The 27,002-nt window shown below is 43.2% G+C and overlaps 1 non-coding gene across 1 annotated transcript; it reads right to left on the bottom strand.

Annotated features, from left to right (window-relative positions):
- Positions 1-8,320: 8,320 nt before the first annotated feature.
- On the bottom strand, positions 8,321-8,422 carry LOC126015252 (U6 spliceosomal RNA). The gene has a single exon (XR_007498138.1). It is a non-coding gene; the product is annotated as a U6 spliceosomal RNA (small nuclear RNA).
- Positions 8,423-27,002: the final 18,580 nt, after the last annotated feature.

Raw genomic sequence — 27,002 nt, 5'->3', positions numbered from 1 at the left:
ACATGTCTGGGCCAGCACAAGAGATGCTCTTCAACCATGATGCTCTCCCCAACATGCAAAGTTGGAACACCAATGCCCAGAATGGAGGAGAGTCCCCAAGGTGTCAGAAAACCAAGGACCCAGAGTCGAACAGGGCTCCTAGCATAGCCTTAGCTTCGCTTTTTCAAAGGTGGCTCATATTCCTGGGAGCCTGTCATTCACTTTTTATGTTATTGATCTGGATTTGGAGCTGTTGGTTTATCTCCTGTGTGGTTTGTAGGAGACCATGAAGGTGAGGGAAGAAGGTCCTGAGGGCTCAAGAAGGAAGCCAGCTCAGGAAGCCAGCTGGCACAACAGCCCAGGGCCTCTCTCTCACTTGGGTCTTTCTGAGTTCCTTTTCCATTTCGTAGATATTGGCTTTGTCTTTTACTTTCTGTTGCTGCATCTCATCTAGGAGATGGCTGTGCAGGAGCCCCTGTTTCTTCAGCTGCTCATTCTTGTGTCTCCAGGTCAATAGATTAGGCCTGAAATTCAGCCATGCCCTGACAGATGGCACACACTCAGAGCCTGTTGATTCTGCTCTTTCACCTGTGGGCATAATGACTGAAGTGAGGGTGAGCAGCCATGATAGCATGATCCTGAGTTTTGACATGCAAGGCCACTCACATGTCCAAGGCAGAAAGGACATGGGACAATCAGTTAGTACCCAGCTCAAGTCTTAAGGAAATTTCTATCAAGACCTAAGAGATTGGGCTACTTTCATTCTACTTTTCTTTTTTTTTTTTTTTTTTTTTTTTTTTTTTTTGGTTTTTGGGCCACACCCGGTAACGCTCAGGGGTTACTCCTGGCTATGCGCTCAGAAGTCGCTCCTGGCTTGGGGGACCATATGGGACGCCGGGGGATCGAACCGCGGTCCGTCTCCTAGGCTAGCGCAGATAAGGCAGGCACCTTACCTCCAGCGCCACCGCCCGGCCCCTCATTCTACTTTTCATTCTCACTGGCTCATTTGTCATAATCTCACCTTCTGGGAATCTCCACCCTGGTTTAAGGCTCCTGAGTCTCAGTGCTGCTGCGTGAACTGTGTGGGGTACAGTTCATGTTAGTGGATGGCTGTTACCATCCCTCCCCCATTTCTCCATGGATCTCAATTGTTGCCTCATCCTTGACCATTCACTCCAGGCCTTTATGTCCTAGAGTCCCTGGCATCTCCACTCTGCATTTCCTGATGGAACTACCTTAGTTTTCTCTCTTGCATGGCTCCAAGGAGCACTCCCTTCCAGCCCTTCAGTGGTAGCTCCCTCCTCCCACCATGCTGGCACAGGAGTTGCCTTCTTTATATACACCAGTACTTCCTTGAGTAATGCCACTTTAGTTGCCATGAGTTCTTGCACATGCCCTTCACACTGAAGACACAGTGGGCTAGTCAACAGCTCAACAGACCCTCCTTGGTGGACTCATTCTATCATGTATAGAGGGCCCTCTGCTCTCTTTTGTCTCTTTCCTCATGGAATCAGGAAAATAAGGCAAAAAAAAAAAAAAAAAAAAAAAAAAAGCCTGTCCCCAAATTCCTTAGTCAAGAAAGCAGTGCAGAAGGCAGCCAAACAGGCCAAGGAAGAACAAGAGCCACACCACAAAATTGTGAATGCAACCTGAAGAAGAGTCGAGCTGGAGGAGGATGGCACTGGGGCAGCCCTGTCTTCATCCGTCACTGATCAAATAGGGAGAACAATGCCCCCAATGAGAGCAGGTCAGGTGCATCAAAGAGATGAGACTGGCAGGACAGACAAGGACAAAGAAGAATGAGGACAGTAAGAGAGACCAGGTGTGCTGAGGTCATGCTGGAGGTAAGACAAAGAGCGACAGCTTCATTACATCAGAGAGCAATGAGAAAAGGAGGAGTACATCCTGAATAGACCCATCAGCAGCACCAGGGGCATCCTTGCCCCAGGGTTCTCTTACCATGTTGAGGCTCATTCACTGTGCCTTCCAGTCCCTCTCCTCAGGCCCAGGAAGATGAGAGGAATTCAGAGGGGCTCCATACATTCTCCCCAAACGTGTCCATTTTAGGAACCAGAACCAGTATTCCATTGAAGGGGTTTGTTTAAACAGTGGTGTCACTGCAGAATGATCATTCTGACAGGTCATAATATAGTCCAAAATGGCTTATGACCAAAGAGAAGAGATACAAGAGCCAAGGGCCACTCCTACCAATCTGGTTCTAAGTCAGTGCCAAATGCCCAATTCACCAGAGAAACAGCACACACACTGAAGCAGTGTTCCCCCTATCAGACTTAGCAGAACCCTGGCATGTGGGAAATCTGTGATTCCTCTGGGTTTAATTGCCTCCCCCTTCCTGGAAAGACACTCAGGGAAGGACTTATCCCCCTTGGGCTTCTGGCAGTCCTGGATAGCAGGGGTGTCCTGGCCCCTGTCTCTGCTGTTCTTCTTGTGCTTCTTGCCAGGGTTGCAATCATTTTCTCTCTCATACTTCCTCAGCGACATGAACCCAAGGTAGTATGATGTTTCTGTCTCCATTTTTGCATCTTATCGACAAGTTCTTTTTTAATTGTCTTAGAAAAGGACTCTTGACACGAAAAGGCAGAGTCCCTAATGACTCTATTGGGCTCAGACTTGGATGGGAAATGGGGAGGTGTTGCATTAAGCCCTTAGGATGGACTTGGATAGTGGATGGAGGGCCTTTCTCTGCCATCCCAGGCCACGTGGCTCTGCGACCCCCATTCAGCTGGTGGGTCCCAGGTTTAGGTGAATGGTGGAATCAGACTCATCCAGAGACAGGCATCAGGAAGTATCAGTTTTATTCATACCCTATCCACCATGCGTGTGGTCAATCTCAACCATTTATGCATGCTATCCTTAGCTTGCCCTGCGTCTTAACTTGTTCAGTCATGTCTTTTCCTCATACCTCTCCATGCTGGCAAAGAAGGACAAAAGACCCTAATCCTCTCCAGACAAAGCCTTATGTACTTCTTCCCAAGACCCCTCCCAGGCATGTGTGTCATTTTACTTGCCTTTTCTGACTCTAATTTCTAGGCCAAACCCATGGTGTATGCAGTAGAGAAGTGAACTTGTGAGTCATTGGAGAATGGTAGGTGATGGGAGTCACATCTTGCTTAGATCTTGGTTAGAGCTATTTTCATAACTTGCCTCAATCTTACCCCTGGTACCTAAACTAAGCAGAATCAAGTCAAGCCACTAAACCTCATCTTTGAGTTTTGTTGGTATCACAGGCCTTCTCTCTGGAGAAGCCAAAGATCTGGATGTACCAAGAGCCCAGAATAGTCTGTGGCATTCACAATACCCATGAGGGTCATCTTTATGGGACAAAACCTACTCTGCAATTCACTTCAGGGTATTAGTCCTAAATTCACTCCATGAAATCTACCTGATACTATGGAATGAGTATGTGAGGGCAAAAAGTTGAGTGAAAATGCCCAGATTTGGGCCCGGGCGGTGGCGCTAAAGGTAAGGTGCCTGCCTTGCTTGCTCTAGCCTTGGACGGACCGCGGTTCGATCCCCCGGTGTCCCATATGGTCCCCCAAGCCAGGAGCAACTTCTGAGCACATAGCCAGGAGTAACCCCTGAGCATTACCGGGTGTGGCCCAAAAACCAAAAAAAGAAAGAAAATGCCCAGATTCCTCAAGAGTAAAAATAATATATAGGAATAAACTCCAATAAACTTTTATCCAGTATGGAGTGATAGTGTTAGGGATGTTGTGAGGACTGGCCTCGAATCCTGTGTACAACATAGTGTCTCAAAGTTTCACCTAGTGAGATCTCTGAGAACAGTTTTTTTGTGGGCACCAAGCAGTGTAGCTGTCAGGTAAAGTGGTAAATTTTGGGGTACAATGACATCCAAAGATGTGCCATAGCAGTATATAGGGTTGACATCTTCCCTAACATCGCAACTGGATATAATTACACATGAGAAAAAGAAAAAAATGAGACTCTAGGACCTGTGGGCTTGGGAGATTGGTCCAAGGACAGAATCTAGTCTATAGGGGAACATTTCTGATTTCTCCCTCCCTGCGTTCATGGAGGAGACCTTATCACAATTACCCATGGTTTTGGAGCCTTGAGCCCAATGAGGTCTGGGTGAGGTGAGGAGAGGTTGGTATGGTACAGTAAAGAGGATCCTGGAAGTCACCAACCTAGTTTCCCAGGGAATACTAGGTGAGGGCAGAGGCAGTTGTGGGAAGGACAGATGGAAGACTCAGGCAGGTGCCATAAAGACACCAAGGTACTCAATCTGGGAGCACTGGTCACACACACTGACCCCCTGGTGCCATGACAACACCTTACACTTTGTCCAGACACCATGCCCCAGCATTTACTTCTTACTTTTTTGTTGGGGGGCTCCTGTCGGTTGCATTTGCAGCATTTCTTCTAGGAGCTCCTCAGAGTGCATCTTGTCTGATCAGTGTATGTAAGTCTACCAGATCCTTCGCAGTGAACCACGTTACCACAGAAACATAACAACGCAATTTGTATGTGAGCTCGCTGGTGGAGCTCAGTGTCTCCAACCTCATTGGCCAGTGAGAAATCCAGAACCCTGGGTGAGCTCTGAACCTCACCCCCACGTCAGTGGAATGATGACAACACAATGGGGATTCATCCCACGCCTGTGTGTCATGTGTCTGGACAGGCATGAGAGAAGCTCTCGCGACAGCCACCATGCTCTCCCCAACATGGGGATTTGGAATGCTAATGCCCAGCATGGCGGAGAGGAGAGTCCCCAAGGAAAAGCACGTCATTTCCTGCACAGACCAGACCATTCCTGCCTCTTCCAAGCTCAGTCAGTGACTTGTCCTTCCCAGGAATCAAGTCTGGGGATCCTCATTCTTAACACCTTCTTACCCTTCAGATGTTTTCATTTTTATTGTGAATATTTGATAAACTATTTTAAAGAGCACTTACTGTAGAAAGGAAAGTGGGAGGTTGGGTAGAAGGGAGGGAAGGTGGGCTAGAGGAAGGGAGGGAGGGAAGGAAAGGGAGGGAAGGAAAGGGAAGAAAGGAAGGAGGGAGAAAAGGAAGGAGGGAGAGAAGGAGGGAGGGAAGAAAGTAGGGAAGGAAGGACGTAAGGAGAGAAGGAGGGAGGGAAGTTGGAGGGAAGAAAGAAAGGGAAAGAGGGAGGGAAGTTGGAGGGAGGAAAGGAGGGAAGTAAGGAGGGAAGGGGAAAGGATGGAGGGAGGGAAGGAAGGAAGGAGGGAAGTTGGAGGGAAGGAAGTATGAAAGGAGGGAAGGAAGGGAGGGAGGGAAGGAAGGAAGGAGAAGGAAAGGGAAGGAAGGAAAAGGAAAGGGAAGGAAGGAAAAGGAAAGGGAGGGAAGGGAAAGGAAGGGAAGGGAAGGGAAGGGGAAGGGAAGGGACGGGGAAGGGGAAAAGGGAACAGGGGAAAGGGGATGGGGGAAAGGGGACGGGGGAAAGGGGACAGGGGAAAGGAGAAAAAGGGGGGAAAGGGGGGAAAGGGGGAAAAGGAAGGGGAAGAAGGGGAAGAAGGGGGAAAGGGGAAGAAGGGGGAAAGGAAGGGAAATTTGTGCATGTTGAGTGAGAAGCCAAAAAAGGCATGATCTGCCTAAGTAGTTACAACAGCTCTATAGTTGTGAAGATTGTGTTGTGACAAAGAAATATTTAATTTAGGGCCAAAGTGATATGATAGTATAATGGATAGGGTGTTTGCATTCCATGAAGCCAACCCGTGTTTGATGCCGAGCATCCCATATGTTCTCTTGAGCATTGGTGGAGTTATTCTAGCAGGGGGCCTCAAACTTTTTAAACAGGGAGCCAGTTCACTGTCCTTCAGACTGTTGGAGGGCCAGATTATAGTAAAAACAAAAATTATGAACAAATTTCTATGCACACTGCATATATCTTATTTAGAAGTGAAGAAACAAAATGAGAATAAATACAATATGTGGCCCGCGGGCCGTAGTTTGAGGACCATTGTCTAAAATGAGAGCGGAGTAATCCATGAGCATCAGCATCATTGGTGTTATCCAAGCCCTCCTCAAATCTTTTTTTTTTTTTTTTTTTTTTTTTGGTTTTTGGGTCACACCCGGCAGCGCTCAGGGGTTACTCCTGGATCCACACTCAGAAATTGCTCCTGGCAGGCACGGGGGACCATATGGGATGCCAGGATTCGAACCAATGACCTTTTGCATGAAAGGCAAACGCCTCACCTCCCTGCTATCTCTCCGGCCCCTCTCAACATTTTTTTTTAATATTTAAATTAATGTCCTTCCCTTTGTGCTATTTGGAGACTTGGCATCACATATGGTTGGCAGTAATTCATATTTTATGAATGCTCACTGGGGTCACACAATTTGGTTGTGGTACTTCTGCACAGTTCACCATGGGCGATTCTCCTTCATTAGTAGTGGTTGGACACACTGAATTGTATTATTGCAGAAACCACATACACTATTTTGGTGACACAGGTCCCTGACAGCAGACTGCAGTTCAATGTTAAGTGAATGTGGACAGTATTTGGTTTGGACTCAGAGCCTCAGGCTTGTAAGGCAGTCACCTTTAGCTACTGAAACATCTCCTGGACTCCCTGCAGTTCATTTGCAATTTTATTTTATTTTAAAATCCTATTTAAGCACCATGATTAAAAGCATGATTGTAGTTGGGGTTCAGTCATAAACAGAACACCCCTGTTCACCATTGCAACATTCCTACCATCAATGACACCCTCTATCCTCCCCCATCCCTGCAGGCATTCTATTTCTCTCATTCTTTAACACTGTCATGCTAGTTGTTAGTGTAATTATTTCCCTAACTGCACTCACCACTCTCTGTAGTGAGCTTCATATTGTGAGCTGGTCCTTCTGGCCCCTCCGGCCCTTAACTCTATTCTCTCTGGACCTTATTACAATAATGTCTTTAATTTTTCTTAAAACCCATAGATGAGTGAGACTATTCTGTGTGTGTCTCTCTCTCCTTCTGACTTATTTCACTCAGCATAATAAATTTCATGTACATCCACATCTCTCCTGACGGCTAGGCTACATAATAGTCCATTGTGTATATGTACCACAGTTTCTTTAGCCATTCATCTGATGAAGGACATCTTGGTTGTTTCCAGAGTCTGGCTATTGTAATTAGTGCCGCAATGAATATAGTTGTAAAGAAGGGATTTTTGAATTGTATTTTTGTGTTACTAGGGCATATCCCTAGGAGTGGTATAGCTGGTTCATATGAGAGTTCAATTTCTAGCTTTTTGAGGAATCTCTATATTATTTTCCATAAAGGCTGGACTAGAAGGCATTCCCACCAGCAGTGAATAAGAGTTCCTTCTCTCACATCTCTGCCAGCACTGATTGATCTTGTTCTTTGTGATGTGTGCCAGTCTCTGTGGTGTGAGATGGTACCTCATTGTTGTTTTGATGTGCATCTCCCTGAAGATACATGATGTGGAACATTTTTTCATGTGTCTTTTTTGTAGTTCTTCTTTGAGGAAGTGTCTATTCATTTCTTCTCCCCATTTTTTGATGGGGTTATATTTTTGTTAAGTTCTGTCAGCAACTTGTATATCTTAAATATTTGCCCCTTGTCTGAAGGGTATTGGATGAATAGTTTCTCCCAATCTGTGGAGTGGCTTTTGTATCCTAGCCACTATTTCTTTTTGAGGTGCAGAAGCTTCTTCGCTTAATATAGTCCCATCTGTTTAATCTCTGTTTCCACTTGCATGGAGAGTGCTGTTTCTGCCTTGAAGATGCCTTTAGTCTCAATGTCATGGAGTGTTTTACCTATGTGTTGTTCAATATGCCTTATGGTTTTGGGTCTGATATCATTGTCTTTAATCCATCTGGGTTTTTGTGCATGGTGTTAGATGGAGGTCTGAGTTTGCTTTTTTGCAAGTGGCTGACCAGTTGCTCCAACACCACTTTGTGGAAGAGGCTTTCCTTGCTCCATTTCGCATTTTTTGCCCCTATCAAAGATTAACTGATTGTATATTTGGGGTACATTCTCTGAATACTCAAGTCTTCCACTGATCTGAAAGTGTCTTTATTCCAGTACCAAGCTGTTTTAATGACTATAGCTTTGTAATACAATTTAAAGTTTCGGAAAATGATGCCTCCCTTTCTCCTATTCCCAAAGGTTGCTCTTGCTATTCGTGGGTATCTTAAGGAGTGTTTGATCCACTTCTTCGAAAAATATCATGGGTATCCTTAGAGGGATTACATTAAATCTGTATAATGCTTTGGGCAGTATTGCTAATGATGTTAATCCTGCCAATCCATGAGCAGAGTGTGTATCTTCATTTCCTTGTGTCCTCTTTTATTTCTTGAAACAGGGTTTTGTAGTTTTCTTTGTTTATTTTTAAATATGGAACACATCACAAATTTGCATGTCATCCTTGTGCAGGGGCCATGCTAATCATCTCTGTATCATTCAATTTTAGTATATATGCTGCTGAAGCAAGTTCGATAGTTTTCTTTGTATAGATTCTTCATGTTTTTAGTTATGTTGACTCCAAGATATTTGAGTTTGTGTGACACTAATGTGCATGGGGCTGTTTTTTTTTAAATGTCCATTTCTTCCCTATCATTATTGGTGTATAAGAAGGCCATTGATTTTTGTGTGTTAATTTTGTAGCTTGCCACTTTGCTATATGAATCTATTTTTTCTAGAAGCTTTTTGGTAGAGTCTTTAGGGTTTTCTAAATATAGTATCATGTCATCTGCAAACATTGAGAACTTGACTTCTTCCTTTCCTATCTGGATATCTTAATATCTTTTTCTTGCCTAATCGCTATGGCAAGAACTTCCAGCACTAGGTGAGAGAGGGCAGCCTTATCTTGTACCAGATTTTAGAGGAAATGCTTTTAGTTTATCTCCATTGAGAATAATATTTGAAAAAAAAAGAATAATATTTGCCATTGGCTTGTGGTAGATGGCCTTGAGTATATTGAGAAAAGTTCCTGGGGCCAGAGAGATAGCATGGAGGTAGGGCATTTGCCTTACATCCAGAAGGAAAGTGACTCGAATCTAGGCATCCCATATGGCAACCCCATGCCTGCTAGGGGTGATTTCTGAGTGTAGAACCAGTAGTAACCCCTGAGTGCTGCCAGGTGTGACTCAAAGACAAAACAAAACAATAAAAAGTTCCTTCCATCCCCATCCTGATGAGATTTTTTTTATTCAAGAAAGGGTGTTGGACCTTATCAAATGCTTTCTCTGCATCTATTGATATGATCATATGGTTTTTATTTTTTTGTTGATATGGTATATTATGTTGATTGATTTACATATGTTAAACCATTCTTGCATTCTTTGAATCTTACTTGACCATGGTGTATGACCTTCTTGATGAGGCATTGAATCCTATTTGCCAGAATTTTGTTGAGATTCTTTGCATCTGTGTTCATCAGCTTTTCGTGCTCGCTTCAGCAGCACATATACAAAAATTCTTTCTTTCTAGGTTTGTACCTGGAAAGAAGGTGTTTCATTTGATTTTTCCTGACTAAAGAGTTCCCCACAGCCACACTTACTCAACTATCAAGACCTTTAGAATGCGTTTATCTGCATAATAAGCAATGTCACACTGTATTGTCTTATTTAGAACTGATTTCTGCACTTATCATCAAAGCAAGGATCAGAACAGTTTCTCTGTTGGGTTATGACTCAGATACAATAGTACTACCAATGCCAAAAAAGGAAATTGAATCAGTCCTGCCTCTCAATAAATCTCTTCATAAAGCTCAGGAGAAATATCTTCCCATTACCCAGAGATTTGGGACCTTTTTAAAAACAAAAAACCTGTTGGTTTTTTCTTCGATTATTTAGTCATCTCCAATACCTGATGCACAGGTGTTTTATATAGATGGATCAACCAGTAGGAAAGTGGGTATTTCTGGAGATTCAATGAAAATAGTTTTACTAACTACAAGTCTGCCCAACAGGTGGAACTAGCCACCCTGACTTATTTGCTCTTCCACATAACGGGGAATCATGTAACATTGTAAGTGACTCTGCTTATGTGGTGGATCTGTTCCCTGTCATCACTACAGTGTCCCTCAATGCCAATAACCTGATAACACAGAATTTATTAAACAATTATAACATGTTCTCTAGAAACGATCTGAGCGCATCTTCATAACCCATATTAGAGCGCATTCAGGACTACCAGGACCAATGGCTTGGGGAAGAAGTGCTGAACAATTGGCAATGGCTGTATTTAAAATTCCTTCTGAAGAACATGAAACTCTTTTTTTTTTTTTTTTTTTTTTTGGTTTTTGGGCCACACCCGGTGACGCTCAGGGGTTACTCCTGGCTATGCGCTCAGAAGTCGCTCCTGGCTTGGGGGACCATATGGGACGCCGGGGGATCGAACCGCGGTCCGTCTCCTAGGCTAGCGCAGGTAAGGCAGGCACCTTACCTCGAGCGCCACCGCCCGGCCCAGAACATGAAACTCTTCATACAAATGCTCACCGTCTACATGTGAACTATCATATACCATGAAGGCAGGCCAGGCGAGTTGTGGAGGAATGTGACATATGTGCACCCCTAAATAAAAAAAAAAAAAAACTCACATAGCCAGAGCGAATCCTAGAGATATATACAGACTAATGAATTTTAGCAGATGGATGTTACTTACACAGACTTTTTTTTTTTTCAATTTTTTTTTGTTTTGTTTTTCAGGCCACACCCCTTTGATGCTCAGGGGTTACTCCTGACTAAGTGCTCAGAAATTGCCCCTGGCTTGGGGGGACCATATGGGGCGCCAGAAGATCGAACCGCGGTCCTTCCTTGGCTAGCGCTTGCAATGCAGACACCTTACCTCTAGCACCACCTCGCGGGCCCCTACACAGACTTTAAAAAAAAAAAAAAAAAAGGGCCCGGAGAGATAGCACAGCAGCGTTTGCCTTGCAAGCAGCCGATCCAGGACCAAAGGTGGTTGGTTCGAATCCCGGTGTCCCATATGGTCCCCCGTGCCTGCCAGGAGCTATTTCTGAGCACACAGCCAGGAGTAGCCCCTGAGCACCGCCGGGTGTGGCCCAAAAACAAAAAGAAAAACACAAACAAACAAAAAATACCTATCTTCATGTTGTGGTGGACACATATTCCTAATTTATATGGGCAATACCTATGTCATCACAAAGGGCTAAATCAGTCTGCACCTTTCTACTGCAGTGTTTTTCTGTGATGATAATACCCTATTTCATTAAGACTGATAATGGCCTCACATCAGTAAAACTTTTGAATTCTTTTGTAAAGAGTGGCAAATTAAGCATATAAGAACACCCTGGGGCCAAAGCAGTGGTGTAGCGGTAGGGCATTTTTGCCTTGCACGTGGCTAACCTAGACGGACCGCAGTTCGATTCCCTGGTGTCCCCTAAGCCAGGAACAATTTTTGAGCGCATAGCCAGGAGTAACCCCTGAGCATCACTGGGTGTGCCCCCCCCCAAAAAAAATACCCCATAACTGTGTGGACAAGCCACTGTGGAAAGGACTCACAGGACTTTAAAAAACTCTATTAATAAAATACATAAAAAGAGGTTTGCCACCAACTGACCTTTTGTTTTTTACTTTATTTACATTAAACTACCTGAATTTACCACAAGGAGAATCGTACACTGCAGCTGACAGGCATTTTAAAGAAGGCATTTAGAAAATGGAAACAATCTATACCACTGTTTGGATTAAGGTTGATGATAAATGGATTTCTGGTCGTCTCCTCATTAGGGGGGAAAGAATATGCTTATGTTTCCACAGATGACAACTCTGCCAAGAAGTTATCAGAAACCAAGCAATCACAGATGACAAGGCGCAGACACCTGTGACTGCAAACCCTCCTTCAGATCAAATACAAACCACTCAAGAAACTGACAACAGGGGCCAGAGAGATGGCATGGAGGTAGGGTGTTTGCCTTGCATGCAGAAGGATGGTAATTTGAATACCGGCATCTTATATCCCCGAGCCTGCCAGGAGCGATTTCTGAGCGTAGAGCCAGGAGTAACCCCTGAGTGCTATTGGGGTGTAACCCAAAAACCGAGAGGGAGGGAGAGAGATAGGGAGAGAGGGAAAGAGACAAGAGGGGGAGAGAGAAGGAGAGAAGGAGAGAGAGAGGGGGAGAGAGAGGAAGAGAGAGGGAGAGAGAAAGAGAGAGGGAGAGAGAGGGGAGAGAAAGAGGAAGAGAGAGGAGAAGAGAGGAGAGGAGAGGAGAGAGAGAGAGGAGAGGAGAGGAGAGAGAGAGGAGAGGGGAGAGAGAGAGAGAGAGAGGAGAGAGAGAGAGAGAGAGAGAGTGACAACAACAGTATAATTGTGTAAACCTCCTCAACAGGTAACAAAGACTTAGCACTCACACCTCACAATTTAAGTGAGACTGTTAATGGTGATCAGCCCCGATACCCTGGGACACAAGAGGAGAGACAGAAACTTTTTCTAACTGGACTTCAAAATTCATGCTACATGAATTCAGTATTGCAATGTCTGTATAATATTCTAAATATGACAGTATTTTTTTATCAGGATTATTATAAAGAGGACATTAACAGAAATAATTCTTTGGGACATAGGGGAAAATTAGCAAAAGAATTTGGCCAGATCATCAAAACTATGGGAAATGGATATCACAGACATATTAACCCCAAAAGCTTCAAAATGGCTATTGGTAAACTTAATGACCAGTTTGCTGGACACATCAACAAGATCCACACGAATTATTGATGTAGGCCATAGATGGCCTATACCTGGATTTGATTAAAGTTAATAGACAAGAAAATTCTGTGACAGGAAGTGTTAATCACCATATGGACACTGAAATTTCTTTTTTTGTTTGTTTGTTTGTTTGTTTTTTGGTTTTTGGGCCACACCCATTTGACACTCAGGGGTTACTCCTGGCTATGCGCTCAGAAATCGCCCCTGGCTTGGGGGGACCATATGGGACGTCGGGGATCGAACCACGGTCCATCCTACGCTAGCACCACCTTCCCGGCCCCATGACACTGAAATTTCTAAGTAATCCAGGCAAGAACGCAGTCTCATGAGTCTGTTATTTATTATCTTTTTTCCTTTTTTTTTTGGTTTTTGGGCCATACCCGTTTGACGCTCAGGGGTTACTCCTGGCTATGCGCTCAGAAATCGCCCCTGGCTTGGGGGGGACCATATGGGATGCCAGGGGATCGAACTGCGGTCTGTCCTATGCTAACGCTTGCAAGGCAGACACCTTACCTCTAGCGCCACCTTCCCAGCCCCATCTTTTTCAAGGACAGTTAAAATCTATACTGCATTGCGTCATGTGCCACACAAAAAAAATCTGAGGTTTATGAGATGTTTGTTTATTTATCCCTGCAAGTAACATCTACAGATAAATGTACAAGACTTTCTTAATGACTTTTTCAAAAAAAGAAGAGTTGAGAGATGGCGACAAAGTCTACTGCAACTTCTGCAACACTAAAAGGGATTTTTTTAAGATAGCATATATATGGAAATTACCACCAGCATTGATAATACATTTGAAATGCTCTACTTTTGATAGCAATCAAATTAAAAAACTAAAAACATGTGGATTTTCCTTTGGAAGACTTCAGCTTATCAAAATTCACCTTTGAGTCAAAAGATGAGACTAAAATACAATTTATTATCAATGTCAAGCCAGTATGGTGCAATTTATTTCAGACATTGTACATCATATTGTAAATATGCTTCAAGACAACATTGAATTATATTTGATGACAGGAAGATCAAAAGAATATCCAATACTTCAGTAAAGTCTTCAGCTTTATTCTTCATGGAGACTTTAAATGACTGATTTGACTTTTTTCCAGCTAATTATTTCCCTCCTTTTACAGTTTATATTAAAGTTCTACAACTTTTTCCACAAATATGATTGCAGAAAAGGTTTGAAATCGCTGAACACACACTTCAGTGATTCTCCTGGTGAATTTCTGTCACGTTTTTCTTTCTTTTTTTTTTTTTTCGGGCCACACCCGTTTGATGCTCAGGGGTTATTCCTGGCTACGGGCTCAGAAATTGCCCCTGGCTTGGGGGGACCATATGGGACGCCGGGGGATTGAACCGTGGTCCTTTCCTTGGCTAGCGCTTGCAAGGCAGACACCTTACCTCTAGCGCCACCTCGCCGGCCCGCTCATATTTTTTTTGATTGCATTTACTTATGACTTCTATATAATATTTTTATTTAGAAAATTTTCATAATTTTTTTCTTCACAGGGATACCTGAAAAAGAACTTCTGCATTTGTTGATGTTGGTCCATATCTTAATATTATAATATATTCTTATAGTCAGTTTTAAGTTTTATAGTTTTCTGATATTTCTTCTTCCTTTTCCCTCAGTTTGGTTTGCAGGATAGAAACTGGATGCAGGGCCCGGAGAGTTAGCACAGCGGCGTTTGCCTTGCAAGCAGCCGATCCAGGACCAAAGGTGGTTGGTTCGAATCCCGGTGTCCCATATGGTCCCCCGTGCCTGCCAGGAGCTATTTCTGAGCAGACAGCCAGGAGTATCCCCTGAGCATCGCCGGGTGTGGCCCAAAAACCAAAAAAAAAAAAAAAAAACTGGATGCATAATTTTGATAAAAAAATACTTTTTGATGTGGACTCCTTTTTCAGTGCTCTTCAACAATTCTCAATTTATTATAGATTTATGATTCAGTATTCTGAGTAGTATTCTCCATGCCTATTTTATACAGGAAATTCTCTTTCAGGTCTGCTTTTCTTTTCTTTTTTTTTTTTTTTTGATTTTTGGTTTTTGGGCCACACCCGGCAGTGCTCAGGGGTTACTCCTTGCTGTCTGCTCAGAAATAGCTCCTGGCAGGCACGGGGGATCATATGGGACACCGGAATTCGAACCAACCACCTTAGGTCCTGGATGGGCTGCTTGCAAGGCAAACACCACTGTGCTATCTCTCCGGGCCCAGGTCTGCTTTTCTTAATTTTTGGAAGACATTTTTGTTATTTTGAATTAATTCTTCTACCTAGTTTGCTGGCTATTACATTTTGAAGCACTCTAAATTGTTCCAGCTGGCTTTTTCATTCGTTACCTTTGAATCCATTTCAATTGAAATTTTGGTTAAATGTGTGTACAGAGAGTGTATATTTATTTTTTGTTTGTTTTTGTTTTGGGATCACACCTGGCAGCGCTCAGGGGTTACTCCTGGCTTTATGCTCAGAAATTGCTCCTGGCAGGTTCAGGGAACCATATGGGATGCCGGGATGCGAACCACTGTCCTTCTGCATGCAAGGCAAATGCCCTATTTCCATGCTATCTCTCCAGCCCCGGGTGTGCGTTCTTGTAATGGCCACCTTTATTTCTGTTCATTGTTTGTATTGTCTTTTGTTCATCTATATTGTGTATATTGTATAATATGTATAGAAGCCTTTTCTTCCTCCCTTCTCTCATAACTGATAGATGCTTTCTGCCAGAACTAATTCTCTCTTCCCTCAGCCCTTAACTTTCTCCATACAGAAACTCCCTCATCTTCTCCAGTTATCTCCTCCATACACTGCTACAAGCTTCTGGGTTTGGCCTTTTGAAGAGATCCACAGCTTTCAGAGTTCTGCTTGCCACTGACAGTTAAGAACCATTTGCTCAGACTCCTCAAGACTCCATTGATGGCTGAAACAGCTTTCCAGATTCTTCTTTCCAGATCATTTTCAAATGGACTCAAAGATACTGGCCTCTTGTGTATATTTCATATGAGTGTATTTCTTTGATTTGTAAATGCCTCTACTTCCTATTTTCTTATATAATCATAGTTCTCTCGCTGTTTGTGTGTGTGTGTGTGTGTGTGTGTGTGTGTGTGTGTGTGTGTGTGGTTTTTGGGTCACACCCATCAGTGCTCAGGGGTTATTCCTGGCTCCAGGCTCAGAAATTGCTCCTGGCAGGCACCGGGACCATATGGGACACCGGGATTTGAACCAATGACCTCCTGCATGAAAGGCAAACGCCTTACCTCCATGCTATCTCTCCAGCCCCTCTCCCCCTGTTTTTAATTTTACTTGTAGGACTCTACTTTAGATATCATTTTTTAGCTTTATTTTTTCTAAAATCGAGTTATTGGTCTTGTTGATTTATCATCATTATCCTGATTACTTTCCTTTGTAATTTGTGGTAAGATTTTTGCATGGGCGCATTAAATCGGAAAAATTGTAGGTACAGAAAGGAGTTTCTATCCATTAGGATGGAATCTCTTTTTTTCCTTGAAACAGGGAGGTTCTCCACCTGAAACATCTTGTCTTGGTAATTTGACTTGAGCTCCCATCAATCAATAATTAGCCAAACTTTCCTATACCTTGTACCTCATTTTCGGATTTATCATGGATTTCTGCATGGATTCTGGGTAAGAATGAAGAGATACTGCAGTTTTATTCAGGGTGCATCTACCATCTTCCAGGAACAGGCTCAAAATCAGCCCTAACATGAACTTTCATGCCACCCGAATTATGACCTGAAAATAAACTTGATCTTGCCTGCAAAGCTGACTACCTTACATCTCCTCCTAAGATCTCTAACTGTGGATTACTGTGTGATTCTCCGATTGCTTCATAGGATCTTCATCATCTCCAGATCCATGATCGCTGAATTCCGCCTTTATCATCTGGTCTACAAAGGAAGACTTTTTGAGAACTTTGCAAAATGTGCTTTGGGAATTGTAAAATAGTCTGGAGCCTGTAGTTGGTTCCTTGACTCATGTTTATGGGTAAGAACACCCTGTTTTTAAGCCTAACATTTTTTCTTTACATTTTTCTTTTTGATGCACCTATGCAAATTATTACTATTCATTTAGTTTAGTTTTTCCTTTGTCATTTTGGGGCCTATTACTTATTTTCTATTTTGTTTTAATTTTTAGAGAATTAGAAAGGGGGAAATATGCGGTAAATGGAGGCCTTTGAAATAGTTCCCATTTGCATCAAATATTTCTCATTTGCAAGAGGCATTCTACCTCAATGCCTGGCGCAAATACAGGCAGGGGTGCGGGGGTGTGTGTGTGTGCATTGGTGGGAATGTTGCACTGATGAAAGAGGTTAATCTGTTTATGACTGAAACCCAACTTAAAACATGCTTGTAATCATGGTGCTTAAATAAAGATATATATATATAATATTTCTCATTTGTATCTTAATTATTTTCTTTGATCTTGTTTTCCCATTGTCTTTTATCTGGCTTTTTCTGCCCCCCCCAGGGGAGGGGCTTTGATTGGATCTCAATAAATAGAAGGCAGGAGAGCTTAGCTGGGAGCAGTCATCTAGGCTTGTAGTTCCATGTGGTGGAGAGACTGGTTTGTGGGTGAACAGCTTGCAGTGTGAATTTTCTTGCCTGTTAATAACACCCATATTTGTGTAGATTACTTATTGTGGGGGATTATTACCAAACCAGCTTCTCCTGTGCTTCCCAGATAGGGGATATGGGACATTCCTTTCCCTTCTGGGAACTGTGGGATAACTAAACCTCAACCGAACACCCAAAGAACATTAAACTTACCTACCTACCTATTGATCTCTCTCTCTCTCTCTCTCTCTCTCTCTCTCTCTCTCTCTCTCTCTCTCTCTCTTCCGATCTCTCCTCTCTCATATTCTCATATAGTAGGATCTCGCCTACAACTATAATAGGCTAGCTCAACAGGGTATAGTAGGCTACCAATAGATTTGTGTAAGTACAAACACCTCTTTCCAGTGAAGAAAATACATATTAAACACTTAGCACAATTTCTCAAATTTCTAAAACTTTTCTTAGCTTTTGCTTTCACTCTTCTCATCAGAACTAGGAAGAACCATTTTCCTGCAATGTTTTTTCTTTGTTTTGGAGCAACATGCTGCTGTTATCAGGGGATATGCCTGGTTCTGCACTCAGGAATCAATCCTGGTGAGTTTAGGGGACTATATGGGATTCCAAGTATTATACCTAGGTCAGCCGCATGAAAAACAAGGTCCCTACCCACTCTACTAAAGCTCCAGCCCATTGGCCATTTTTAAATAATAAATATTATAAATATGTATTATATTGTAAATATATAAATAAAATAGTTATAAAGTTGGTCATGATTGAATTCCCATCACACAATTTACAACACCCTTCACCACTGCACATTTCCTACCACAGAAGTCCCCAGTTTCCCTCTCATTCTCCCTCCTGCCCTTTCTCTGCCCTCCCCTAGCCTGTATCTGTGCAGTCCTTTTACTTTCCTTTACTTCCCTTCCCTACTTTCCTTTTTCCTTTAAGACAGTGTTGTTTCCTTGGCCAACCTTGTGGGTTGAGGTATTTTTTTTCCTATCAATCAGGCTTATAAAACATGCTGCTCAAAAAAAAAATAAGTGTATAGACAGTACAAAATATTGTTTCTCCTCCAACCTTGCTCCAGAATCTTCACAGTCCTGTAAAAATATTTAAAACTGTAAATGAATTTGTGGGAGTCCAGAAAATATTTCAATAGCTAAAGGTGCCTGCCTTACAAGCCTGAGGCTCTGAATCCAAACCAAATACTACCTGCATTCACTTAGCATTGAACTGCAGCTCAGCTGTCAGCGACCTGTGGCAACAAAATAGTGTGTTTTCTGAAACAATACAATTTAATGTGTCCACACACATTACAGATGAAGGAGAATAGTCCATGGTGAGCTGTGAATACATACCACACCAAATCATTATGCCCCTAGTGAGCACTACATAAAATATGAATTACATATGCCAAGTCGTCCTAACAGCAACAAAGGGAAGAATATTGATTTTATTAAAATAAAGATTTGAAGAGGGCTAGGATAACACCAATGATGCTGATGCTCATGGGTTACTCCTGGCTCTTCATTCAAGATTTACTCTAAGCAATGCTCAGGAGAATATATGGGACGCTCATGATCAAGCCTTGGTTAGCTTCATGGACTGCAAAGACCCTATGCATTATACTTATCATTCTGGCCCCTAAAATAAAGATTTGTCACTATACAACCTTCACTATTATAGAGCTCTTGGAACTACTCAGGCACACCATGTCTTTTTTTGACTTATCACTCAGCAGTGCGCAAGTACTCCTCCTATTCCTCCTCATTTTTCCTCCCTCCTCCCTCTCTCCCTCCCTCCCTCCCTCTCTCCCTCCCTCCCTCCCTCCCTCCTTCCTTCCTTCCTTCCTTCCTTTTTCTTTCTTTCTTTCTTTCCTTTTTCTTTCTTTTTCTTTCTTTCTTCTTTCTTTCTTTCCTTTCTTTCTTTCTTTCTTTCTTTCTTTCTCTCTCTCTTTCTCTTTCTTTCTTTTTCTTTCTTTCTTTCTTTCTTTATTTCTTTCTTCTTTCTTTCTTCTTTCTTTCTTTCTTTCTTTCTTTCTTTCTTTCTTTCTTTCTTTCTTTCTTTCTTTCTTTCTTTCTTTCTTTCTTTCTTTCTCTTTCCTTTCTTTTCTTTCTTTCCTTCCTTTTGTGTCCTTTATAACAGTTCATGGAATGTTAACAATAAAATGAGAAAAAGGTCCGGAGGAGAATGGCTAAAATGAAGGGGTTAAGGATGAGGATACCTGAGCTTGATTCCTGGGAAAGAGAAAGTCATGGACTGAGCTTGGAAGAGGCAGGAATGGTCTGGTCTGTTCAGTAAAAGACATGCTTTCTCTTGGGGACTCCCCTCTCCTCCACGCTGGACAATGGCATTCCAAATTCCCATGTTGGGGAGATCATGGTGGCTGGAGAGCATCTCTTCTGCCTGTCCAGACACGTGGCACAGGTGCGGGCTCAGTCCCCATTGTGTTGTCATCATCCAACTGACGTGGGGTGGGGTTCAGGGCTCACGCAGAGTTCTGGATTTCTTACTGGCCAATGAGGTTGGAGACACTGAGCTCCGCCCATGAGCTCACATAGAAAGTGCGTTATTTCGTTTCTGTGGTAGGTAACATGGTTCACTGTGGAGGATTCTGGTGGACACCCACTGGTCAGGCAAGGTACACCTCCAATCCCCATCCCAATTCCCCTCCCTCGAGGAGCTCCTAGAAGTAAAGCAGCAAATGGAAATGACTAGAGCCCCCAAAATAGTAAGAAATAAATGTTGAGGCAGGATGTCTGGACAAGCCTAAAGTACTGTCCTGGAACCACGGGTTCAGTGTGTGTGGCCAGTGCCCCCAGAATGAGCCCCTTGGCGTCTATGGCTCCTGCCTGAGTCTTCCACTGGTCCTTCCCCCAACTGCCTCTGCCCTCACCTACTATTCCCTGAGAAACTAGGCTGGTGACTCCCCAGGATCCCCTCTCTAGACCCATACCAGCCTCCCCTCACCTACCCCAGACCTCTTTGGACACAGGATTCCAAAATCCTGGGTAAATGTCATAAGGACTCCTCCATGGAGAAAGGAACTCTTTTTCACTGCTGGTGGGAATGCCGTCTAGTACAACCTTTATGGAAAGCGATATAGAGATTTCCTTCACAAACTGGAAATTGAGCTTCCATAAGATCCAGCTATACCACTCCTAGGAATATACCCGAGGAACACAAAAATACAATACAAAAATCCTTACTCCTATATTCATTGCAGCGCTATTTACAATAGCCAGACTCTGGAAACAACCAAGATGCCCTTCAACAGATGAGTGGCTAAAGAAACTGTGGTACATATACACAATGGAATACTATGCAGCCATCAGGAGAGATGAAGTCATGAAATTTTCCTATACATGAATGTACATGGAATCTATTATGCTGAGTGAAGTAAGTCAGAGGGAGAGAGAAAGATGCAGAATGGTTTCACTCATCTATGGGCTTTAAGAAAAATGAAAGACATTTTTAACAGTATCTCAGAGACAAGAGAGATGAGGGCTGGTAGGTGCAGCTCATGACATGAAGCTCATCACACAGAGTGATGAGTGCAGTTGGAGAGATGACTACACTGAAAACTATCATAACAATGTGAATGAATGAGGGAAGTAGAAAGCCTGTCTCGAGTACAGGTGTAGGGGGGTGGGGAGGAGGGAGATCTGGGAAATTGGTGGTTGGAATGTTGCACTGGTGAAGGGGGGTGTTCTTTACATGACTGTAATCATACAACTATAATCATGTTTGTAATCACGGTGTTTAAATAAAGATAATTATAAAAAAAAAGGACTCCTCCATGAACTCAGAGGAGGAGGAAACAGGACAATGCCCCTATAGACTAGAGCCTGTCCTTGAAGCAATTTCACAAGTCCACAAGGTCCTAGATTCTCTTATTTGCTTTTACTCATGTGTTACCCTGTCTAGTTGGGATACTAGGGAAGATGGCTACCCTACATACTGCTATGGTCCATCTTTGGACTTCATTGTATCCAAACAATTACCACTTCATCTGGCAGCTACTTTGTTTGGTGCCCACACCAAACTGCTCAGAGATCTCACAGGTGAGAGTTTGGGACACTTTGTCATGCAAAGGATTAAAGGCAGATCCTCACAACTTCCCTAACACTCTTATCACTCCATCCACTGGATAAAAATTTAGTGAAGTTTATTCCTGTCTTTTTTACTCTTGAGAAATTCGGAATTTTCACTCAATTTATTGCCCTTACATTCTGATTTCATAGTATCATGTAGGCTTTCTGGAATGAATTTAGGACCAGAATTCAAGATACCTTGAAGTGAACTACAGAGTAGGTTCTATCCAATAAACATGACCCGCACGGATATTGTGAATGCCATGGACTCTTGGGCTCTTGATGCATCTAGATTTTATGGCTTCTCCTGAGAGAAAGCCTGTGATACCAACAAAATTCTGGGATATGAGGTCTAGTGATCTGACTTGCTTCTGTTAGTTCAGGTTCCAGAGGTAAGAATGAAGCCAGCTGTGAAAATGACTCTAACCAAGATCTAAGCAAGAGATGAACCCCACCTCCTACCCATCTTCAATGACTCACAAGCTCACTTATCTACTGCATACACCATGGGTTTGGCCCAGAATTTGGAGTAAGAAAGGGCAAGTTAAACTACACAAAAGTTTCCCCATTTCCCATACAAGTTTGGGTCCAATTTAGTTGATAGTCATTGGGGACTCTATGCCTTTTCATGTCAGAGTCCTTTTCTAGGGACAATTAGAACTTTGTCAACAGGATGTCAAAAAGGAGACAAAAAACATCATACTGCCTTGTTTTTCTGCAATCGAGGTTGTATGAGAGAGAAAATGATTGTAACCCTGGCAAAAGGCACAAGAAGAAGAATAGCAGAGACAGTGGCCAGGACAGCCCTGCTGCCCTAGAGAGCCAGAAGCACAAGAAAGTAAGTCCTACAGTGGCTTTCCAGTAATGGGGGAGGCAATTACACCCAGAGGAATCTCTGGTCCCCACATGCCAGTCTGTTATGGGGAACACTGCCTCAGTGTGATTCGTGTCTGTAGTAGTAGAGGTCATTATCACTTGCCTTTTTCTCTGTGTCCATCCTCTCTTTCTCTGTTAACAGGACCTCTATGTTTAGAAGGAATGTCAGGAACTATCTCATATGTAAATCACCATTCCATCTGCATATGACCATATGAAAGGCTGATCCAATAGTATATTCCATCTCAGGTTGCAAGGACTAGTCTAAAGATGAGCACTGAATTCAATAGGGTTCAATGAAACACACTTCCAGGATTTCTGCTAAAATCATTAGAAATGGGTGGGAGTGCCATCTGGAAATTTCTGGGATGACCTCATTCTGGAGAGTCTCACACAGAAAGAGACCAGCCCAACCCAATATATCATTGAACACCAACCTAGTCCTAATGGGGTTCTCAGTTTCTAGAATCCAAACACACACACTATCTAGCTTCATCTAGCTATCTACCTACCTATCATCTATCAGTCAATCTAAACTATCCATCCAGTCATTCAGCCAGCCAGCCAGCCAGCCGCCCCACCCACCCATCCACACGCACTCCCACCTACCTCCCAACCTATTTCTTTCCCAAAGGTATATCAGGCTCTCCTATAAATACAGTAGGCTAGCCCATCCGGATATAAAAAGCTACACATCTCTTCAGTGAAGAAAATGTATTAAACATGTAGCACAATTTCTGACATTTCTAAAACTTTACTTAGCTTTTGCTGTCTCTCCTTTCATCAGAACTAGGAAGAGATATTTTTCTAGCTAATGTATTTCTTTGTTTTGGAGCTGTGATCAGGGGTTACTCCTGGTTTTGCACTCAGGAATCATTCTTGGTAAGCTTAAGTAAATACATGGATCCCAAATATTATACCTAGTTCATCCACATGGAAAACAAGGCCCCTACCCACTATATCACTCCTGACCCTCAGCCATTTTTTAAATAATAAATACATAATATATGATAAACATATATTATAATTATAAATATATAAATAAAATAGTTATAAAGTTGTTCATGATTGAGTTCATAATATAATGTACAACACTCTTCACTAGTGCACACATTTCCTGCCACCAATGTCCCCAGTTACCCTCTCATTCTTCCTTCTGCTCTTCCTCCGTCCTACTACTTGCCTGCTTCAATGGCAGGCCTTTTCTTCTCCCTCCCTCTCTCCATCCCTCCCTCCTTTTCTCTCTCTGTCTCTCTCTGTCTCTGTCTGTCTCTGTCTGTCTCTGTCTGTCTGTCTGTCTGTCTCTCTCTCTCTCTCTCTCTCTCTCTTCCCCCCCCTGCTCCCCTCCCCCCATTTTTCCTTGAAGACAGTGTGGTTTCCTTGGCCTACTTTTTATGGCTTGAATATTTTTGGGTTGAGGTATTTTCTTTCTACCCATCAGGCTTATAAAATAAGGCATGCTGTTAAAAAAAAAAAAAGGATAAGAGTATACACAGCACAATATATTGTTTCTCCTCCAACCTTGCTCCAAAAATCTTCACAGTCCTGTAAAAATATTTAAAACTGTAAATGAACTGTAGGGAGTCCAGAAGATGTTTCATTAGCTAAAGGTGCCTGCCTTATAAGCCTGGGCCCTGAGTCCATACCAAATACTGCCCACATTCACTTAGTATTGAACTACAGCTCTGCTGTCAGGGACTTGTGGTTTCTGAAACAATACAATTCAATGTCTCCACACACTACAAATGAAGGAGAATCGTCCATGGTGAGCAATGCACAAGTACCACAAGCAAAATTATGTAACCCCAGTGATCACTGAATAAATATGAATTACAGCCAAGCGCATGGGATGCCAAATCCTCCCAATAGCAATAAGGGAAGGACAGTAATTTAACTATTAAAATAAAGATTTGAGGAAGGCTTAGATAACACCAATGTTGCTGATGCTCATGGGTTACTCCTGGCTCTTCACTCAAGAATTACTCCAAGCAATGCTCAGGAAAGTATATAGGATGCTTGGGATCAAACCCTGCTTGTCTTCATGGAATGCAAACACCCTATCCATTATGCTATTACTCTGGCTCCTAAAATAAAGATTCCTTTGTCACTGCACAACTTTCATTACCATAGAGCTCTTGGAACTACTTAGGCACACCATGTCTTCTTTGGCTTCTCTCTCAACAGTCCCTTCTTCCTTCCTTCCTTCCTTCCTTCCTTCCTTCCTTCCTTCCTTCCTTCCTTCCGTCCTTCCTTCCTTCTTTCCTTCCTTCCTTCTTCCCTCCCTCCCTCCCTTCCTCCCTCCCTTCCTTCCTTCCTTCCTTTCTCCCACCCTCCCTCATTCCCTCTTTCCTTCCTTCCTTCCTTCCTTCCTTCCTTCCTTCCTTCCTTCCTTCCTTCCTTCCTTCCTTCTTTCCTTCCTTCCTTCCTTCTTTCCATCCTTCCTTCCTCCCTTTCCATAGTAAGTGTTCTTTGCCACAGCATGCACGAGCTTTTAGGGGAGCTCAGCCCACCAGATATATCCCCAGATTTTCCTGACGGGGAGAACTGAAATAACCCCCATGGGGTTCCTCAAAAGGCCCGATGTGGACACTTTTTCTCCTGTGTGGATAGTTGAGGAATTCCCAAAGAGAAAAATCTATTATTGGTATTACATTTTCTGTCATTATTTAGCTATCTCTCCTTTGTAAAATCTCAGGCAAAATTATGGCCTCTATCAAATAATTTGGCTCAGAAATTCCAGCACCAAAGATTACTAAGAGAACCCCCTTTCTGGATAAAATTTAGCACCTAAAAGCAAAAACGATATTTTTTCTCTTTTTCAAATATGCCCTTGCAGCTGCAGTTTCTGGTAAGCAAGGGAATAGCTAGAATGCAGATCCTGGGCTATTGACTCTTCTCAAAAAAAAAAAAAAAAAAAAGGAACCACATATTAGGGGATTTGGTTTCTTACTTTACTTGCCCTCTAAAACAATAGAGTCCAGCTCAGTAAAGACCATGTTCCTAGATATTTTTACTTGCTAATAATCCCTGCTTTCGCATTTGAAGTAAGCTTGCAAAAAGCTGCCTTGAGTTATAACCTTCTCTTTTGTAACTCAGAATCCTTATGGCTCACACCCATAGCTCAAGTATTGATTTCTGTTAAACTTTGTTATCTGATTGTAAACATTCTTCTCTATACCTATAACTGGTTTTTCCCCTTATAAAGCTCCCTGCCAGAAGATGTGTTGACCCCACATACTCTGTGTGTGGTTTCATTATTTTATATTTGGCCGCTCCGCTAGTGTTACCTGTTTTTCTCTCGTGAAGGATTTGCTCCCCACTAGAGATGCTGAGATGAAAGACGCCTGCAAGCAGTTCTTTATAATAGGTTATCGAATGTTTACAATAAAAATGAGAAAAACAAAGCCAGGCGGTGGCGCTAGAGGTAAGGTGCCTGCCTTGCCTGCGCTAGCCTTGGATGGACCGCGGTTCGATCCCCCGGTGTCCCATATGGTCCCCCAAGCCAGGAGCGACTTCTGAGCGCATAGCCAGGAGTAACCCCTGAGCGTCACCGGGTGTGGCCCAAAAACCAAAAAAAAAAAAAAAAAAAAAAAAAAAAAAAAAAAAAAGACAAAAACATCTGAAGGGCAATGATCTACAGTGAAGGGTTAAGAATGAGGATCTGGGGGCCCGGAGAGATAGCACAGTGGCGTTTGCCTTGCAAGCAGCCGATCCAGGACCAAAGGTGGTTGGTTCGAATCCCGGTGTCCCATATGGTCCCCCGTGCCTGCCAGGAGCTATTTCTGAGCAGACAGCCAGGAGTAACCCCTGAGCACTGCCGGGTGTGACCCAAACACCAAAAAAAAAAAAAAAAAAAAAAAAAAAAAAAAAGAATGAGGATCTGGGGCTGGAAAGATAGCATGGAGGAAGGGCCTTGCATGCAGAAGGATGGTGGTTCAAATCCCGGCATCCCATATGGTCCCCAGAGCCTGCCAGGAGTAATTTCTGGAGCATAGAGCCAGGAGGAACCCCTGAGCACTGACAGCTGTGTCCCCCCCCCCCCCAAGAGAAAAAAAAAGAATGAGGATCCCTGGACTTAATTCCTGGGAAGGAGCTTGGACTGAGGTTGGAAGAGGCAGGAATGGTGTGGTCTGTTCAAGAAAAGATGAGCTTTCCCTTGGGAACTCTGCTCTCCTCCACGCTGAGCATTGACGTTCCAAATCCCCATGTTGGGGAGAGAGCATGGTGGCTGCAGAGCATCTCTTGTGCCTGTCCAGACACGTGACACAGGTGCGGGCTCAGTCCCCATTGTGTTGTCATCATCCCACTGACGTGGGGTGGGGTTCAGGGCTCACGCAGCGTTCTGGATTTCTCACTGGCCAATGAAGTTGGAGACACTGAGCTCCGCCCATGAGCTCACAAACAAATTGCTATTATTTCGTTTCTGTGGTAACGTGGTTCACGGTGGAGCATTCTGGTGGACATCGACTGATGCGGCAAGATGTATCTCCCCATCCAATTCACCTCCCTCGAGAAGCTCCTAGAAGAAAAGCAGCAAATGCATGTGGCTAAAGAAAAAAGTCGTAAGAGATAAATACTGAGGCAGGATATCTGGACAAGTCTAATACGCTGTCGTGGTCTCACGGGGTCAATATGTGTAGCCAGAGCCCCCAGAGAGCCCCTTGGCGTCATATGGCTCCTGCCTGAGTCTTCCACCTGTCCTTTCCCCCAACTGCCTCTGCACTCACCCAATACTCCCTGGGAAACTAGGCTGGTAACCTCCTAGGATCCCTTCTACTGGACCCATACCAGCCTCCCTCAC

Source organism: Suncus etruscus, chromosome 7 (genome assembly GCF_024139225.1).
Source record: "Suncus etruscus isolate mSunEtr1 chromosome 7, mSunEtr1.pri.cur, whole genome shotgun sequence".
Lineage (NCBI taxonomy): Eukaryota > Metazoa > Chordata > Mammalia > Eulipotyphla > Soricidae > Suncus > Suncus etruscus.
This window is presented reverse-complemented; position numbering and strand designations above follow the sequence as displayed.